This window comes from Triticum dicoccoides, chromosome 5A, assembly GCF_002162155.2.
Source record: "Triticum dicoccoides isolate Atlit2015 ecotype Zavitan chromosome 5A, WEW_v2.0, whole genome shotgun sequence".
NCBI classification, from domain to species: domain Eukaryota; kingdom Viridiplantae; phylum Streptophyta; class Magnoliopsida; order Poales; family Poaceae; genus Triticum; species Triticum dicoccoides.
This window is the reverse complement of record NC_041388.1, coordinates 486212995-486220351: the sequence shown is the minus strand read 5'-3', so window position 1 is coordinate 486220351 and position 7357 is coordinate 486212995.

Here is a 7357-nt window from a genome sequence, read left to right as displayed (position 1 = left end):
CTGGACCGCCTTGATACAAGATCCAATAATTGGCGGGCTCCAGTTCTCAAATGTCCTTATGGACGGCGGCAGTGGACTAAACCTAATATATCAGGATACAATCCAGCACATGGGGATAAACCCAGCAAGAATCCGCCGCAGCAAAACCTCCTTTCAAGGGGTAATACCTGGTCCGGACACCCATTGTATGGGTTTTCTCCGGCTCGAAGTCATATTCGGCTCTGCCGATAACTTCCGCCGTGAAAAGCTGACCTTCCATATCGTCCCGTTCTCAAGTCGCTATCAAGCACTACTGGGACGCGAAGCTTTCGCTCGCTTTAATGCAATACCGCATTATGCATCTCTTACGCTTAAGATGCCCGGTCCACGAGGCATCATCTCTTTGAAGGGGAAGCACTAAAGTGCGCCTCCCCAAGCGGAGGACTGTGCGGCCGCTTTGACAGCCCCACAGCAAAATGGCCTCACCGGCAAAAAAACTTCGAAATAGGTCATTCAAGACCACGAACGCGGATAGACGAGTTCGGTGCAAAATCATCATTGATGCAGGCCTAGAAGCCATATACCCCCGCACTAGGGGCTCCACGCATAAGAGACAATAAAGCTCAATCTTATATATTTCACTTTATACTTTGTTTATTTTAAACTTTTTCGGCACGACCCGTTTTCAACTCAGTTCCTCTCTTTTACAGATGAACGTCGTGCGGCGCCCGTCCAGGATACGGCACAACAGAGACACAGGCGTAGACGTGCAGTAGGGACCCGTCCTAAAGGATTCTTTTTAGATTAAGACCCTGCGTAAACCTTTTTTACTGTCTCTTGTTGCTAGACATCCCCTGGTTTTTTCTGATATAACCAAGGAGGAGGCTGGCGTCTTGGCATGTGGCCACGTCAGAATTTTTGCACGTACCTGGACACTAGGGGCTTTCTTTTTTAATAAAGAGTGTTGTTTCGCCCGCACACATAAAGACCGAACACCTTAGGGAGTGTTCGGCGTCGTGAGTTTTGGCATTATATGCATCAGCTCTGAATCATGTCTTTGGTCAAATGTTGGGTTGCCCGGCTCCTGAGTTCGGCTACCTTACGTTCCGCTCTATCGACTAAGGTAGCACCAGGAGAACTACTGCGATTGTGCCCTGGTTCGGCCGGGCGAGCACCTCAGTAGAGAAAGCCGAAAACTGACTGTCATGATGTAGTGTCAGACTGGTCAGCCACTCGATGACCTATCGGAATCTATCGGATTCCTCCGCTTTAACAAAGGGCCGCTTCCCGGTCAGGCACATACGCGCCCCGAATTCGGACGAGCGCAGTTGCCACCAAGGGGCTACCTAGATAGTCTCACTGTCAAACTCCTATGGCTAAGTGAAAGTGTTAAAGCATTATAGTCCGGTTGCCTGGCCCGCTGCGCTATCACCTCCTTTGTAGGACCAAGACGTTGGGTTAAGTGTGAAAATGCGTCTTCTGCGAGCACCCCCGCACTATGTGCACGGGGGCTGAAGCCAACGACTGCCATCTTTCAGATTTTGTGTGTGTATATATATATATATATATATATATATATATATATATATATATATATATATATATATATATATATATATATATATATATATATATATCTTAAAACGGCCGCACAGGAGGTGTTCCCAATACTTGGAGGCACAAGTATATAAAAGGCCACTACAGTTTATCAAAATATTACTTTATAATTACATATGCTATCATAACATAGCATCTTTCGGGCACTGCGTCTCTATTACACGAGTGCCTTCAAGAACTTCCTAAAAATAGTGCTCGGAGGGTACTCAGCTTTCGTCCGAATCTCGGGACGCAACAACGGTGGTCTCCATCTCTGCCCAGTATGTCTTAACACGGGCAAGAGCCATCCTAGCGCCCTCTATGCATGCTGACCTCTTCATTGCATTTATACGCGGTACCGCGTCAAGGAATTGTTGCACTAAGCTGAAATAACTCTTCGGCTCCGATCTCCCCGGCCACAGGTGACCCATGACGTACTTCATGGCGAGTCCAGACAACCTATTTAGTTCGGCCCATTGAGCGAAACGATCATCCACTGCCAGTGGACACTCTGGATTGTGAAACTGCGACCAGAAAAGCTTTTCCACTTCGCGATCTTTCTGATCTCGAAAGTGTTTGGTCGCATTAGCAGCACTCGCTGCCAAGTCCAGATATGTATCCTCCACACTCCACATCCGGTCCAACGGAGCAAACTTCGGATCGCAAAATTTCCTTCGCAGCATAAAGGGCTTTCCAGCCGCAATCTGTTTAGCCTGACGCAGCTCCTCCTTCGCAGCTCTCATCGCAGAGCGCGCGTCCTTGGCATTGGCAACGGCCTTCTCTAAGTCCGTCTGTTTCGCCTGGTCTTCTTTTTCAAGAAGTCTGCAACGGTCTGTCGCGCTTTTTAACTTTTCGGCCATCTCGGCCATCTCTTCCTTGCTTCGGCAATGAGTAGCCTCTTCGGCTCTCAGCTCTTCAAGGGCTTTCCTGGTGGCTGCATCACTTTTGCTGGCTTGTTCTTTAGCTCGGGCAAGTTCTGCCCTAAGACTCTCCACGGCGGTTGCACCATCTGCGTAAAGCACACACATCGTAAGACACAGGCATAAAACTGTTCTTACCTGATGCCGCCCGAGGAATTACATACCTTGAGCCTCATCAAGCCGCTTATTGACAAGCGTGATGTCAGCATCTGCCACGTCCAGTTGCCGCTTTAGTTCGGCAGAATCGTCAGTTCGGCTTGATTCCGGACACCCTGCTGCCTACATTCAAAGGCGACATCTTAGACCTGGGATTATGATCCTCCACGTGCCGTCATTTCTTGACGACGCGCAGAGTCTCAGGGGCTACTATCTACACTGGGCGCATCTTATTCATGCGCAACTGACAAAAGTATACATTATCTAATGTACCTCGAAACCCGTCAGTAAACTTTTGACGGCCTCATATAATCCGCTCTCTACGGATGAAATCCTTTCAATCACCGTGCCCATCAATGCGCGGTGCTCCTCTGAGATAGAAGCTCGCCCCAGCAGAATCTTTAGCTCCTCCGGTCGAGCACCAGACGGTGCCGGGCTCGTCCCATGACCTCTTTCGAAGGCCAGACACGGAGAACCTCGGGGGGCCGCATAGCTACCTTCCGCCCCTGCCGGATTCGGAGAAACCCTCCGTGACGACACCTCAGGGTCGCCCGCCTCACTAGGTGGCACGGCAGGGGGAGGCGTCCCGCTCTCCATCATCTCCGAAAGGTGATCCCCCGAAGACGAGCTCTGCTGAGAAGGGCTGAGGTCCGAGCTACAAGGTAAAGGTTTGGTTAATCTTCTCAGATATAAATCAAGGATTTCCCTCATCCCTCAAAAGGAAAATCTTTCTCCACTTACGGCTTGCTGGAGGGCTGATCCCCTTGAGGGCGTAGTCCGGCCGAGGAACTCCCCAGCGTCAGACCCTCTGACAAGGATTTTCTCCCCCGCTTCGAGGCCATGGTTTCCGGGTTGTCAGAGGCGGCTCTCTTCTTCCCCTTAGGAGAGGAATTGTCGGTTCCTCCCTTCGGAGCAGCCTCCTTTGAGGAGGCCATAGCTTCCTTGTCCTCCCCCTCCAAAGGCATTATCTCCAGCATCCTGACCAGCACGGGATCCGGCCTGATTTCAGGAAGGGGAGCCTGACACCTGATCAGCTTCGCCTTCGCTATCCACTCCTGTTTAAAAGGACAGCTCTTTTAGGGGCAAGTTTATGACAATTATACGGATAGAAGGTCCGGGCACAAGGTTGCTTACTTGAGTATCCGGGTGATTGCAGCTTAGGCCTGCGTCCTCGGTTAAATCCGGACACATCTCTTGTGATCCGAAGAACAGTCTATACATCTCCGCGGGCATTGCGCCCATAAAGTTCTGGAGAGCTCGCGGTCCCTCTGGATTAAACTCCCACAGGCGAAGGGGGCGACGTTTGCCGGGCAATATTCGGCGAATCAGCATGACCCGCGTCACCTTGACCAAGCTGAGGTCTCCTTCCAAGAGATCCTTAATTCGGCCCTGTAACAAGGGCGCGTCTTTGGGCAAACCCCAATCTAACCCTCTGTTAACCCATGACGCTAGCCGTGGTGGGGGACCCGAGCGAAAGGCAGGAAGCGCCACCCACTTGGCGCTCCAGGGAGCGGTGATATAAAACCACTCTCGTTGCCACAAGCCCAGCTCCTCTTGAAAAGAGCCCTCGGGCCATGGAGCATCAACATTTTTGCTTATAACAGTGCCTCCGCACTCTGCGTGCCGTCCCTTGATCATCTTCGGCTCCACTTTGAAAGTCTTGAGCCATAATCCGAAGTGAGGAGTAACACGGAGGAACGCTTCGCATACAATGATACACGAGGAGATATGGAGGATGGACTCCGGAGCTAAGTCGTGGAATTCCAGCCTGTAATAAAACAGTAGTCCCCTCACAAAGGGATCCATCGGGAAGCCTAACCCCCGAAGGAAGTGAGACACGAACACTATGCTCTCACCAGGCTGGGGACTGGGGATAGCCTGCCTTTGAGCAGGCAACCTGTGCGGAATTTCGGCGGTCAAGAATTTAGCCTCTCTCAACTTTAGCACGTCCTCCTCCGTATCGGCCTTGAAGGTCAGAACCGGACATTGTCGAAGGTCTGAGGCGCCCGGAATCTGGAGCCTAGGGTGTTGGAACTCGAGGCGACGGGCGAACTTGTTTTGGGATTGGAGAAAAGGAGTAAGGCCCTGGTCTCTTTATAAGAGGTTGAATACCAGGAGCCCTCCCCGTAACCGTTTGGGACTCGCCTTTAATCGAGAAAACATGCTAACAGGCATGATTGGGTTACCCACATCCGTATTGATGAGAATCCCATAAAAGGGGGGCACACGATCTTTGCTTTGACAAGACGTGCCAAGGAAACCGCCTCGCAAAACACGCTGAGGTGGAAAAATGAAAACGATTCGAGTAAAGGACTTGGTTGTAGTGTGATGACGCACTGCGGAATACGTCAGCAGATTTGATTTGTGTTAATATTATTCTCTCTATGGCAATATGTGGAAGCTTATTTTGCAGAGCCGGACACTACTCTTGGTGTTTACAATCTTCTATGAAGGACTTGGAGGAGGAACCAGCCTTGCAATGTCGAAGACAATTTGCGCGCCGGACTCGTCATCATTGAAGCCTGGTTCAGGGGCTACTGAGGGAGTCCTGGATTAGGGGGTGTTCTGGTAGCCGGACTATACCTTCAGCCGGACTCCTGGACTATGAAGATACAAGATTGAAGACTTCGTACCGTGTCCGGATGGGACTTTTCTTGGCGTGGAAGGCAAGCTTGGCGCTGCAGATATTCAAGATCTCCTACCATTGTAACGGACTCTATGTAACCCTAACCCTATCCGGTGTCTATATAAACTGGGGGGTTGTAGTCCGTAGGCAATCAACTCCATATACAACAATCATACCATAGGCTAGCTTCTAGGGTTTAGCCTCCTTGATCTCGTGGTAGATCTACTCTTGTACTACCCATATCATCAATATTAATCAAGCAGGACGTAGGGTTTTACCTCCATCAAGAGGGCCCGAACCTGGGTAAAACATCGTGTTACCTGCCTCCTATTACCATTCGGCCTAGACGCACAGTTCGGGACCCCCTACCTGAGATCCGCCGGTTATGACACCGACACCTTCCACGCCAACTAGAGTCCCATCCAGACACGAGACGAAGTCTTCAATCTTGTATCTTCATAGTCTAACAGTCCGGCAATGGAGATAGTCCGGCTGTCCGGAGACCCCCTAATCTAGGACTCCCTCACCCCCTGATGCCCATCTTCTGGTATAAGGTGTCTTTTGCCCTGGAAAAAATCTGAAGGAAGCTTTCTGGGCGAAGCGCCGCTGTCTCGAGGTGGAACCTTGGCGGAACTAATCTAGGGCTCCAGCGGAGCTGTTCTGCCGGGGAAACATCCCTCAGAGAGGGGGAAATCGTCACCATCATCATCACCATCGATCCTCTCATCGGGAGGGGGTCCATCTCCATCAACATCTTCATCAGCACCATCTCCTCTCAAAACCTAGTTCATCTCTTTTATCCGATCTTTGTCTCAAAACCTCAGATTGGTACATGTGGGTTGCTAGTAGTGTTGATTACTCCTTGTAGTTGATGCTAGTTGGTTTATTTGGTGGAAGATTATATGTTCAGATCCTTTATGCACATTAATACCCCTCTGATTATGAACATGAATATGATATTTGAGTATTTACATTTGTTCTTGAGGACATGGGAGAAGTCTTGTTATAAGTAGTCATGTGAATTTGGTATTTGTTCGATATTTTGATGAGATGTATGTTGTCTTTCCTCTAGTGGTGTTATGTGAACGTCGACTACATGGCACTTCACCATTGTTTGGGCCTAGGGGAAGGCATTGGGAAGTAATAAGTAGATGATGGGTTGCTAGAGTGACATAAGCTTAAACCCTAGTTTATACGTTGCTTCGTAAGGGGCTGATTTGGATCCATATGTTTCGTGCTATGGTTAGGTTTACCTTAATTGTTCTTTCGTAGTTGCGGATGCTTGCAAGGAGGGTTAATCATAAGTGGGATGCTTGTCCAAGGAAGGGCAGTACCCAAGCACCGGTCCACCCACATATCAAATTATCAAAGTAACAAATGTGAATCATATGAGCATAATGAAAACTAGCTTGACGATAATTCCCATGTGTCCTCGGGAGCGCTTTCCTGTATATAAGAGTTTGTCCAGGCTTGTCCTTTGCTACAAAAACGATTGGGCCACCTTGCTGCACCTTGTTTATGTCGGATTTCGGGTTCCGGCAGACCCTTGAGGTTTGAACATTGTGGTGCATGCGGAGATTTCACCTCCTACCTACCTGCACCCCTCCGCCTTGCTAGGATCTAAACTAAGGAAAGAACAACACAAGAGACACAAGGTTTATACTGGTTTGGGCCACCGTTGTGGTTTAATACCCTACTCCAGTGTGTGGTGTAGTGGATTGCCTCTTGGGCTGATGATGATGAACAATACAAGGAAGAACAGCCTCGCGAGGGTCTGCTCTTGGCTGGGGCGATGAACTGCTGGGAGGAGTTCAGTCACCTTTCTCTCTCTCTCTGATCCTTTCTTCTTCTCTCCTCCTATCTCCTTCCCCCCTTGCTCTGTGGGTGGCTGGTCCTATTTATAGAGGCCCTGGTCCTCTTCCCAAATATCGAGCAGGAAGGGAGCCAACAATGGCGGGCTAATTTGAAGGGGGACAACTAGTACTAGATACCCTGACAAAAGTTGTCTTCGCCTGCGCAAAGCTCAGGTGATGACGCCGTCTTGGGCTCCACAGTGACCTCCGTCTTGTAGTCCTCATGG